This window comes from Empidonax traillii, unplaced genomic scaffold (genome assembly GCF_003031625.1).
Source record: "Empidonax traillii isolate 1590-97213 ecotype Southwest subspecies unplaced genomic scaffold, ASM303162v1 scaffold32:size1966603, whole genome shotgun sequence".
NCBI classification, from domain to species: Eukaryota; Metazoa; Chordata; class Aves; order Passeriformes; family Tyrannidae; genus Empidonax; species Empidonax traillii.
Genome location: NW_020955225.1, coordinates 619141 through 631901, shown reverse-complemented (window position 1 = coordinate 631901; position 12761 = coordinate 619141). Strand labels below are relative to the sequence as shown.

Genomic DNA, 12761 nt, shown 5'->3' with positions numbered 1-12761 from the left:
CAGTGCTCTGAGCAGCCACTAAAGGGTTAATGTTTAGTATCTTTGCTCAGCCCTGGGTAGACATGCTCCCGCTAATTTTCAGCTCCCCTCTCTAACACTTAGCTTAGAACTGGGTTTTTTAGTGTTTGAGAAGACATTTGGCAACTTGTGAATTGTCAGATGAGCACTGGTGAATTTGAGAACTAGGGTGAGTGCTTGTGTCAGAGAAGGAAAAAATCTTCACAGCAGAAAGCACTCTCTAACCTGAGACTGGAGGTACCTGAAACAAATTAACTTTAAACTAGTCTGTTCCAATCACATTAAAAGCCAAATCCTGCACTGCTGACACTTAACAAACTTTACAACTATTGAAATCTGGCTTCAAGAGTCTGGCTGCACACTTGAGACTTAATCAATATAAACTGAATGTGGTAAAGGTTTAAACTGTGGCCTAAATATAATTTACCATGAGAGAATATGGCTGAAAAGTCCAATTGGAAGGGCCAGCAAGGGAGAGGGGCCAGTCGGTAGGTTCAGCAGAGCAGGAATTCCTCCTCTGGAGAGGAGCCACAGCCTGTGGGGTGTCCTGTCCTACACCTGCTTTAAAAGGCAGAGGCAGTGAGGATCCTCCTGCAGTGATTCCTGGGGTGAAGAGCCCCTCCTGTGGGGTGTTACCTTGCAGAGAAAGGCACAGGTGCAAGTGTTCAGCTTTCCTGCTTTTTTTTGATACCACCGGGATGTAGTCCCTTCCCTATAGATTCTCATCTAAATGATAGAACACTTGGTAAATCTAAAACATTATTCACTGGACTATTGTTAGGGAATTTTAGATTTATCACTGCTTCTACTAATTCAATTTAATCTATTAATTTACCTTCTATTAATTTATCAAAGCTTTCTGGGTTGGGTGGGTTCTTTTTCCCCCCTCATCTGCAAAGTGTTCAATGCTGACAGTGACGGAAACCTCACAGGAAGGGTTGACAAGGTTTGAAAAATAATTCTGGAGCCCTTGTGTTGCTAAGGAAGCTTCATCAGTAGAACCAACAATTTGAGATTGTTTTCTCAGCAGTGCATGAGATAAATGAGAACTATTTCCAGATTCAGTAATTTTGAAATCTGAAGGAACGATCTTATCAGTCTGCTGGCCACCCTGAATGGAATGAATCAAGAAAGATTAATAGGGAACGGGGATACCTGTTTTCCTTCAAAGCAAAAAAGCCCTGCAAAAGTATTTTATGCAGCTGGTTTTATACCTACTTCATTTTGCATTAAATATAAAATCTACACGTTTTATATAACTAGCTTTTCATTATACACTGCTAGGATAAGCAAACTGGTTTATGAAATAAATAAAAAAAAAAGTGACATTTATTTAATCAGAATAGAAGACCCTATATGAGGTCTGGTCTGCTAGAATATTTAATGTATGCTTGGGTATCTTCCAAACTTTTCTCAGAGGATAAAGGAATCTCTCAGGAAATCTTTGTTTACACAGTTTTAACCTAAGATGCAGCTGTATTACAAGTAGAAGGAAATCTTCTTTTCCACCAGCTGCAAAATTTGACTGTCTTTAGATTCACTATCCACAAATATATGACAAAAATATTTAGGACTAAAAAATATTTTGAACACAAAAACCTACGTCTAAATACAAACACCAACCTTTGTTTGTTGAGTCTCTTCCCTATCTATAGCAAGCCCTGATTATATTTATTAAATATGAAGTATTCCACTTCCACAGGAGCAGGACTGGGTCCATGGAGCAGTAGTGGCAGGTGATATTTTCCTGTAGCTGCAGAATTCCTGAACTATCCGAGGGGAATACATGACACATATCTGTGTAGCTCAATTTAATGTGCCTGGTTAGACAAGCACAAATGTTCATGTGCAGTGCATTTGCAGCATGTAGATAGTTGTGTCGTAGTATCTTGCACAGTATATATTTGAAAGGTAATTGGAGTGTATGAAATCTTACAAATTGATCATTAGAATGCATAGAATACCTTTAAAAAGAAGAAAAATCTGCTTGTTTTTTAAGTTCAGAAGTTTAACTAAGCTATTTCTACACAAAAGTCTATTTTGGTAATGACAGTTGCTGCATAATGAAAATGGTTTCTCAATTAAGAATCTATTATTTTTATCACAATTACAATCTTTAATTTCAACTTCAGATCTTGTTTGTACAATATTATCAGTCATAACTCCATTGTAACAGTAATTCATGTGGTGTGCTATTCAACACTTACCAATTTTCAAAGAACGTTTGACTGAATTACAAATAAAACCTCTCCAGGTTGAAAGTATTCCATTTGTACCACGTGAAGCTGATTGGGAGATTTTCGGTGATTTCCTTTGCCAATAAAAATAGATCACGTCTATTTTTGGACTCTCAACGCTACATTTCTAATTCTCAGGCAGTTCTACAAATCACTGGTTATATTTCTAAAGTCTGAGCTTCAAGAACACAGAGACGCTGGGCAGCTCCTCAGCTGGTGTAAGTCAGCAGAACTCTGCCCTCTGCTCAGGTGGCCTTGTGCAAGAGCTCTCTTATGCTTTTAGGCAATTCTCTTTTCTGATGCTTTGATTTCCCTTTGCTATTTCTCACCTCTCTAGAGTAATTTCAGACTATCAGTCCATGAAGGCCCGAGTTATTTTGGGGACCAGCTTATTTGTTACTCACATTTTTTCCCCCCATGGGCCAATATGATGTAGGCTCAAAGCGTTGGTTTGCTTTTATATAAAAGAATAAATCTGATCAAAGTGCTCCAAATATGCTCTGTGCAAACAAACTCCTATAAATCTCAAAGCAGGACTTTATCTGTGCCCTCCTTTAGCTTTTTTCTACCTCTGGTTTGGTGTGTTTTTCTCACATGCATTTCTGTCATACCTAAACGTGTATTTTTTTTTCATGTAAAATGAAATTATCTTTGTGTATGAATTCTTACTTTTAAACTAGACCACAAAAACCCAAATAGAAAGGTTCTGATGAACAGCCAATTCTTGGCCAATAAATCTCCTTCCCACATAGGAGTTACCTGTGTGTGAAAAGTGGAAAAGTTTCAGTGACAGTCACCAACAGATTATCAGGCAGCACTTCCCTAAAGGCACACAGCCTGGCCACGGGATTTGAAGGTTTGGAGAAGTCCACAGTCCATGGAGAAATTTGCCCACTTCATTAAAATCTCACAGGAATTTGCCTTCTCCTCTGTAACCCCAGACTGGTTTGGGTTCGAAGGGACCTTAAAGCCCATCCAGTGCCACCCCCTGCCATGGGCAGGGACACCTTCCACTAGCCCAGGCTGCTCCAAGCCCCGTCCAGCCTGGCCTTGAACAATTCCAGGGATGGGGCAGCCACAGCTTCTCTGGGAACCTGTGCCAGGGCCTCACCAATGCTAAGCTTAAAGTTAAGTGAGGTTTAAGTACTCTTGCCTAAAGGCTAGAGTACACCTTCCTTTTATGAGTGCTCAGCTTTGCTTTAGGGGTACATCTTGGGATACAGATACATTTCTAACCATCCTCTTTTATTTCTGTTCCCAATCCTACCTCCATTCTTTTCATTAGCTTGTTTGGAGGTTGGTGTGTTGCCAGGTTCCATTTTTGTCAGGTATTGTTATATAAAGAAAAATTAATGTAAGGTAAAAAGTAGATGCCTTTAAAAAGGTAACAATAAATCATTCAAAATCTGTCAGTTTGCTGCACAGGCTGCCTGAAGAATAGATTTAATGGATCTACATACAACAGAGATTTTCTATATTGCTGAAGTTTTCTTATCTGGCAGAGCTTTGCATCATTTGGAACCAGCTCTATATCGTGGGTAGACTCTGCTGATTTCTGTCAAGGAGTACTTTGGTTGTGGGGGAGTCCATGTATATCTTCTCTATAAGTGTTTCTTGATATATATTTTGAGACACAAAGCCTAAGAATATAGCACAGAATGTGACAGTGCAGAATATAGAAAGAAGCTGTTGGTTACCATTTGTATTTTTAGACTCCTCATTTGAGGAGAATGCCAAAAGCAAAACTTCAGCAGTCAGATCCAACTGTATTATTCCTCATGACAGTATAAAATAGTGAGACAGTTTCAAAAACTAGATTAAGAATCATAGTTTATATTGCTGCATGAAATTGCTAAAATCGCATAGAAATCTGTATTGTGGATCATAAGTTGATGTAAAAACTCCAAGCTATTTTTTTTTCACTTTGTCTGTTTAAGCTACTGGGCAAGTTGTTGCATGAATAAATTTATTTTCTTCCTCTGAAACTGTATAATATTAAATGCTGTGTTGTTGGCATAAAATATAAGTTGATCAGACAGACAAAGATTATTATTCTGACAACTGTATACACAAGGGTATCGTTGTACATTGAATTTCAGTGTGTAATATGGTATAAATCTTCATGAGAGATTCAACTTTTATTGGCTGCACAGAAGGTGCTTTTCCTTATTAAATACGGGAGATGGTCCCAGGGGATTTTTTTAGAATATCTTTATCCATTTTTTTTTTCAGCTACTCTCTGGGCCCTGGAAGGCTGACAGATACAGCGGGGTAAGCAATTCCCTTTGGAATGCCTTTGGAATGCTTGGCTGTAGATACAGGCATGCTTTAGCACTGAGCATCTGCGATGTTTTGCCTCAGCAGACCCCAGCAGATCCCACCTTCCCCATTCCATAAGTAGATGTGTGTGTGCTCTGCCTGGAGCCTGTAGGACACTAAAAGGCACCTCAACTCAGTGAAGAATCACCAATGCAGCACTAAAATAACCACGGATCTGCACTTCCAGCTGCCTGTTGCCAGTCTGCCATTGCAGCTGCTGAGGGGTTTTGGGGCACGGGGACCCTGACAGAGCCTTTCACTTCTGGGCACTGCACAACATGAAGGCACGAGGGCCTAAGGGCCCAACTTCTTGAATTTAAACTAGTTGGATTATTTTCCTGGCCAGTGCAGGTTTGTCATCTCTTCTGTGCCTAGAATTCCATAAGGATGTCTATGAGTATGTCATAAGCCAAAGGCTGTATCTGCGTGTTTAATCACCCTAGACAGCCTAATCTTGATTTATTTAGCTGTTCCTTATGCAGATTATTCAGTACAACCTCAAAAGCTTAGAATTAAAAGTACATTTTTCTAATGTTAAATGATACTTGATTTTCAGCCCTTAATTTGTCCTTGTAGATTAATATAATATTTCATTATCAAGAAAGACATCACTGCAGAGTTGAAAAAAATTATGACTATTTCTACTGTCTATTTCTATTTTATTCTCTGGCTATAAAATCACCAAATACATCATTCCCATGGTTTTGACTTCACTTCCATTTCGCACATGACCACTGATGTAGGTGCAGAAGACTTTGAGCAGGAGGTGGGAACAGGTGACCCCCTGAGACCTTGTCAATGTGAATCATTCTATCAGTGGGTAAAATCTAGAGCAGGTAATTTCCTTCAGTGATAGCAAAACCATATATGCACAATTACAAACCTGTTTAAACCTGCTCTTTAACAGGCAAGCAAATGCCACCACGGATTTTCTGCAAAGACACAACTTGTGAGTTTTCATCTGAGCCTCCCTCTCTATGGAACCAGCTCTCCAGCACAGCAAGCAGGACACTGAGCATTTCTGTGCTCCATTTAATCCCACAGCCAGTTGGCCAGCAGCACCAGGCTGGTGGCCAAGCAGTGTTTGTGGATCAGTGCTGCTGGGAAAACCTGGAATGAGTTTGTGGTGTCCTTTCGCCACTCCACCTCCCACCAAAAGGACATCAGGCTGTTTTTTTTTTCTTTTTTTGCCTACCTGGTGAAATGTGCTGACATTATTTGTGAAATGAATAAGTGATACAGGATAGTTGTAGGCTTTATATAAGAGGCCGAACATCTGCAGACAAAATAAAAAATTTTATTTGCCTCCCTCTGGCCTTGTATAGTTCAGATAACTGGGCCAAGATTTTAATATTTCCAAATATATGCCAAAAAAGGCACTTATCCTAAATCACACAATGTGTGAGCAGGAGCACGGACAGATCAACTCACACCTGACTGAGCAAACAAATCAAGAGCATTGGGCTGGAGAAGAGAGCTGGGAGCAGAGACCTGAAGAACGTGGTGAAGGAGGAGCAAGAGGAGTTGTGTCAGTCCTGGGGGAAGAGGTGGCTGTGAGGACCCCCCAATGCACTGACTGGTCTTTGGCTTGGCTGGAACAGCTCAAACCAGCAGCAGCTGGCCACAAGCACCCCAATTTTCCTGGAGTCACTTTGTGGACAAAAGCGTGGGATGGTGATTTTGCTCAGCCTGAAGGAGGAAGATGATTTTGGGGGGCAGAGCACAACGAGGGAGATCGCTCGGCTTTTCTGCCCCGTTCCCACAGCCACAACCCAGAGAACTCCCTCACAGCAATGCCAAAGGTTTGGGCTGAGGATCTGCAGTGTTACAGAGCCAAATCTAATGGAAATTTCAGGGCAGGTTTTGGTGAGAAAGACCCTGACCCCCTCAGCTCTAAGAACGAAGAAAGGCAGGCTTGAAAGCAAAGGATCCCCTCTGGTGCTTCCAAATGTCCAACAGCAGTTTATCACTGGATTAGAATTTCTAATAAATAAGTAGCAAAACGTGCAGACTTCTGGTTTAGTGCCCTCCTAGATGTGAAATAAGTTTTAGGAGAGAATATTTTCCAAAAATCCCCTCAAACTTCAAACAACGGCATCACCAAAGAACAAGTACCAATGGATTTGTATATCCAGGAAAACGACTCCAGAAGGAAGAGTTTCCAAAATTACTCCTAGCTCTGTGTAATTCAGGGAGATATATGCATATGCCCATGAATTGTTTAACTGTAGAAATGCCTTTTATTCCTGTATAGCAGATGCACAAAGGGAATGGGAATGTTTTATAACTCAGGCTTTTAAATAATAAATAAATGCTGACATTCTCAGTTGAGACATCTTGATTTTTGCGTACTGTGTAATACTGAAGTATACAAATATTTCTTTAGAGAGAATTATTTTTCCCTTTTTAAAAAGAGTATAAAACCTCAAGAATATGATAAAACATCACAGTTGGCTTCTAAATGCTTTGCATCTTAATATGGTTGAAGTTAAGGCAGTAAGTAATTTCTGAGTTTTTCCCTTGAGCTGCGTAGTTCTTTTCATATGTAATTATTCTCTGAGTGCATTAGATAATGCTATGGTTCCCACAGCTGTATACACATCTATAAATCATTAATGAGGCAGTTAACTGAAACAAAACTATAAAAGATTTGCATTACCCGGCAGAACCCAGCCTTAATTGACTTCCAGTTATTTACAATTAATTTTTCCATTTGGAATAATGATTGCAAGCAACTTAGGGTTTTTTATGACTGAGGAATGAGATGCTGACTATTCATCAAAAGTTTTTACAGAGGGACCCTGTCAGTGGACAGTAATGAGCTGGAGGTAATCTGATTTTTACACGCACATCCACACCCCCACACTGGCAGAGGAGACGGGGTGGGAGGGGGTACAAGCTGTAAAATGCAGTAAAATGCAGACAGGAGCCAGCACAAACTTTTTTTTCCCCTTTTTATCACATCCCTAAGTTTAACAACAATTAATTTCCTTTCTTTATAGCATCCAGCTATAAGGCAACATGATGCACAGAGCTGGCTACAGTTCTACATAGAATAAACTGCATGAATGAAGAGTGAGTAAATATTTATTTCTATCTTACAAGACCGTAAGATAGACACGGGGGAATAAACAATGCAAAGGCTGTCGAGTAAATATTATTCCATTATGCTATTTAAAAATTACTTTTATAGAGATCTAGAGCCCAAAGTAAACCCCCATTAAGTTGTCATTGTTTGAGTAAGGCCCAGGATCGGGGCTATGTGTCAGAACCCTGGACAAGCACAAGGAAAAGATCTGCTCTCTGTGCCATGTAAGCATAACTCTCATTGACATTAATGGGCTGGGGATGTTGGGGATGTGCTCATCAGGAAGGGATGTCACGTTCAAATTCCTAATAAAACTTCAGTCAAAAATCACCCGGACCCATTTGGAGCAGCTGATGTTATCTTCATCACCCTGCAGTCCTGCATTTCCAAAATGCCTGAGCACATAGGGCCCTTCAGTGGAAATTCCTGGTTGTTCTCTCGTTCTAAACCACAGCAACAAAATAAGTAAAATCCTATGTATTGTGATGCACTATATTGGAACTGCTATCCTTGGAAATCAAACCTTCCCTGAGATTGAGCAAATTATTCCCCCTTTCTACCCCTGAATACAATAAACATTTGGGTTGGTTTCTGGTCTCCCGCTCAGATATAGCCGTGATGCTGAGGAAGCAAAATTACCCGCTTTATTTTCTTGGTTAAAATAACTAATTTTGTTGTCCTTTGAGTTACATTTAACACTGTCTCCCTCCCCTCATGAAATTTGGCTGCTCCAAGCCAGGACCTGCAGGTGAAACACAGGGAGGGCAGTGTCCATGAGCATTAGGAGCTTGGATTTCTCTGTATGTGATGTAGACCAAGAGACAGACACCGGTAAACATGAGAGAGCTGAATTCTGAAGTGATGGCAAAGCTCTCTGCCTTATCAATGGGTGCCAAAAAAAGGCCACTCTAATTGATCCAGGAAACGTGGCCCCTGTGACAATCCAAAACTGGTAACCTTGAAAATCTTGTGCTCTCGTGCTGAAGTCATTTCTCCCAGGTTCTGTTCCACTGGGCTGTGTTACAATGTGTAAAGCAACGTGACAGGACTAGACATGGGTCATTCAGTCTGTCAGTAATTCCCAGCTTGGCAAATGGGTCCTCCCTCCTCACCAGTCCATGAACTTCACAGATACTTAACTTATTCATGCTACACCGGCTGCTGCATTATTTTAGCTGGAAAAGCTACTTCCATGTGTGAAATCGGAGAGGCTTTTCCTTTGGGCTGGTACCAGATGAGCAAACAATATCATTATTTTCATTAAGAGATCACATCCTGTCAACACATAACGTTGGCAATTGCATTTCAAATAATTGTGGGCTTGACAAATTGTATAGCATTAATTTAGACTGTGCTTTTTCTGTGTCCATGATCCTTCTTCCTGGGCTTGATTTCCTGGGGTGGAAAGGGCTCTTTTTGTAAATTCAAAGCTCCAATGACTTTGTATGCATGGAGATGATATTGCTGACATTTTTTTTTTCAATGGGTGCAGCTATTTTAATAATTCTAAAACTGAGAAGTCCACCACATTTCAGAAAGTATTAAACTGATCAACCACTTCTTACACCAGTTCTGACCGGAGTCTGTCACTGTCTGCCTTTAAACAGTGCAAAAGAAATACCCTGCCTTGGGAGTTTCTTGACACTTTGAAGAAGCCAACACCAATTTCAGCAAAACCAGAACTTTCATTTAGTGAAAATTTCTGCTTATTTGAAAAACTAATAACTTAAAAAAAAAAAAAAGGCAATTTACTTACCAGCTCTGTTTTAAGTCAGGAACCTCAGTCCTGTGGGGTTTCTCACCAGAGTTCTCACTTTGCTGTGGCTCCTCGAGGCACTGGGTTTGGTTTGGCGTCAGAGCCAGCACCTCTGCATCTGGGCTGTGAATTAAACACAGTTGCTTTTCTCTTCTTCCTTTATTCTTCCACCCCTCCCCCTGCACCAAGTTAGTGTGAGCTGACCATAACATACTAGAAGAAATAAAGAATTACAGTTGGGGTGCAAGGGATTACTTTTTGCCTTTGGAATGGAATCTCAGCATTAAACTACCAGGAAAAAGCCATGAGAGGAATCAGTGGTTTTTCCCCTGCTTTGCACATTGTAGAGTCATTTCAACATTGTAATACAGGTGTCAAACGTTAATAAATCAGCTGTCAAATGCCATCAAACACTTACTTTCCACAGGTGTAAATGATCACATAAAATGCAAAGCACTGATCTGACACCAAAAATCTCTATGTACCATTTCTGCCTTCAGCAGCTTTACAGAACTATTAAGAAAATGTCCAATGGGGAGTTTATTCCTTGTTATTTAACTCACCAGCTTTTTTTGGTCTACTTTCTTACTTTGAGGAATGTGGTTTTTCCCCCTGCCCCAGCTGACACCAAGGAAGAGAATGTAACAATTTGTATGGAATTGCTTTGGACTGATGTACAAAGAATAATATTATGTTTCATAATTATGTTCCAAATGATAAAGGATTTTTCCTGCCAGAACCTCTCTGTATGTGCCCCAGCATCATCAACTGATGGCAGCACAGCTCTGGGAATAAACAGACTTTCAGCTAATGGCAGGAATTGTCAGGGGAAACAGCAAACAGGTATTTCTTCCTGATATAGAATGAAACATATGATTAAAGTTAAATGCCAAATCCTACTGGCACTGGAGTGAATTAAGGCTTATTTTTCATTCCTGTTTATTCTTTGCTCTCTTTTTAGTCAATTCATCTTGTTTCATTTAATGCCAGTGGTTTTTCCTTTCTATTTGGACACTTTGGTGGGAGGAGGGGGGCAATTCATTTTGGGCATGTGGATTTGGGTAATAAGATTAAAGCTTCAGGGAAAGCCCAGATCCTAAAATGAGCACTCCATGCTGTATTCAGCCCTCCAAAGGCAGGGGGCAATGCACTGTGACCCCAAACACTTCTTTAGCACAGTTTTGGCACAGTCCCAAAGGCGGCTGTGCCCTGGTGCTGTGGTACATCCACGTGCTGTGACACTCAGCTGCTAATGTTGTGTTTAAATCCAGCTGTTTTACAGCAGAAACACTCTTAAAAACCTCAAGGTGTATTGCACCACTGCATTGCAATGTTCATTATGAGGGTGTTGTGTGGCAAATCTTGTAATGAAACCATGTCTTCACCATTCAAAATTACTGAGTTTCTCACCATTACCTTATTTTAGACTTTTTTTTTGTGAAAAATAAGTATGTCTGGCTCACTATGGGCTGACTGAAGCACACAATGATTAATTAGAGCTGGACTGATTTTGTATAGTTCAATATGAGTGTGTCCCTTCTCTGGCTGGTTCATCTCCATCTTCGCTCTGACCAGCCAAAATTTATTCCAGAATAGTGGGCACTTGCTCTGTTACCAGGAGAAGCAGGTACATGTATGTGTCTATCCATCTATCCATCCATCCATCCATGTTCTAACCCATGTAAGACTTTTGTTTTAAAGATAATGACCTTAACCAAGGTGCTGTCCCAGCTGAGCTGACAAAGCTGGGTTGCTCTTGCAGCTCGTGGGGCAGAAACAACACCCAGGGAATCCCTGTGGGGAGCTCTGAGCTCTGAAAAGTGAGAAATTACATCTCAGACTGCAAAACTCTGTCTCCCACAACCAACCCCTCTTGGAGACAGCCAAAGAACTGGTAGATGGTGAAAGGGACCTGCTGCCCAGTGAATACACATTTCAGGGTAGTTTTTGAAAAAGCTGTGCATGCATTTTCAAACATGCAAGGCCAAATGTACATTAAAAGAGTGTAACTATTATAAAGCATCTAATCTTTAAAGTATCAATTATCACAAGAGCATCTTAATATATGGTGGTGCATTTCCTTTATGTCAACAGAATCATAAAATGAAGATACAGTAAAACCTTACTGTACTTTTAACGGAACTCAGAATAATGAGAGTATCTTTTTAAAAAAGCATTTTTTTCCCCTGCTTCAGATTCCCACACCCAAACATTCATGCAAAGGATGCTCTGTTCCAATAGATTTGAACAGGTTCAGGTCTAATGGCAAAGGTAGGTGCAAGCTGCAGCATTTGTGCTGTGCTGGCACTGAATTGGCTCAATTGATTTCTTTGATGTACAAATATAAAGCAGTAGCAAATCACTATCCATCTATAAATACATCATTATAAAAATACTTCCCCCCCCCCTTCCATCCCATCTTCAAATCATCAAAGACGTCCTTATTTGCAGACAGAACTAAAGCCAAACTGTTTATTAACAGTGATTTTACAAGCGCCTAAACATTTGTAGTATGTGTTAAAAACTATGAGAGCACATGACCTGGCTTTAAAAAAAAACCCTCTGTGAATTCCTTTCCCTCTCTGTCCCTCCTCACCCCATCCCAGCAAGGACAGCAGTGCAGGTGGAGGCTGTGGGACCGCAGCTGGAAGCAGCAGTGGGAAAGTGGGAAGTGCCTCCATCAGCATTGTTGCCAAAGGTAACAGATCCAAGACCAGGCTGGGAATTGTCCCATGTGTATTTAGAGCTCAGTCTGTGCACAGGCACAGGAGTGGTTGTGGAGATCAGCTGAGGCTGTGAGGGAAATCTGCAACAATTCAGGTTAGCCCACATTTTGTCACCGTACCAAAGATCGTCTGTAAATACATTTATTAATGGGCCACTTACTTGTAGGTAGCAATTACTTACAGCAGCGCTCAGGCTTTAATGCACAGCCGTGCATTTCCAAAGCAGAGTGTTCTCGCTGGGCATTGCTATAGATCCACACCTCACACGGAGATTGGTCACTATTGATCCTGCTGGGGTTTGTTGTGGCAGCAGTTTGCATTACACAGGATTCACAACAGGGCAGTAATGGTGTCCATTAACCTGCCTGTGTTTAGCCAAGATCACCTTGTGTCTGGCCACCAGCAGCTCTGCTGGCACCGAGCCATTCCAAAGGCCATTCCCACACAAGAAGATGCTTTGCAGGGACCCAGAGCTATCAGAGGCAGATGCAGAGGAGCTGTGGGTGTTGCACCCCGACCTTGGCAGTGCCTCCCCAGGCTGCAAACAACCCCCAGCTCAGCTGCCAGCAGCCCACACCCTGCAGAGGATGGGCTGGCACTGTCCCTCTGCTCCACAT

The 12761-nt window shown here is 41.1% G+C and overlaps 1 long non-coding RNA gene across 1 annotated transcript; it reads left to right on the top strand.

Annotated features, from left to right (window-relative positions):
* Positions 1 to 7535: 7535 nt before the first annotated feature.
* Positions 7536 to 10317, top strand: LOC114073725. Its single transcript, XR_003574377.1, has 2 exons — positions 7536 to 7649; positions 10014 to 10317. It is a non-coding gene; the product is annotated as an uncharacterized LOC114073725 (long non-coding RNA).
* The last annotated feature ends 2444 nt before the right edge of the window (positions 10318 to 12761 follow it).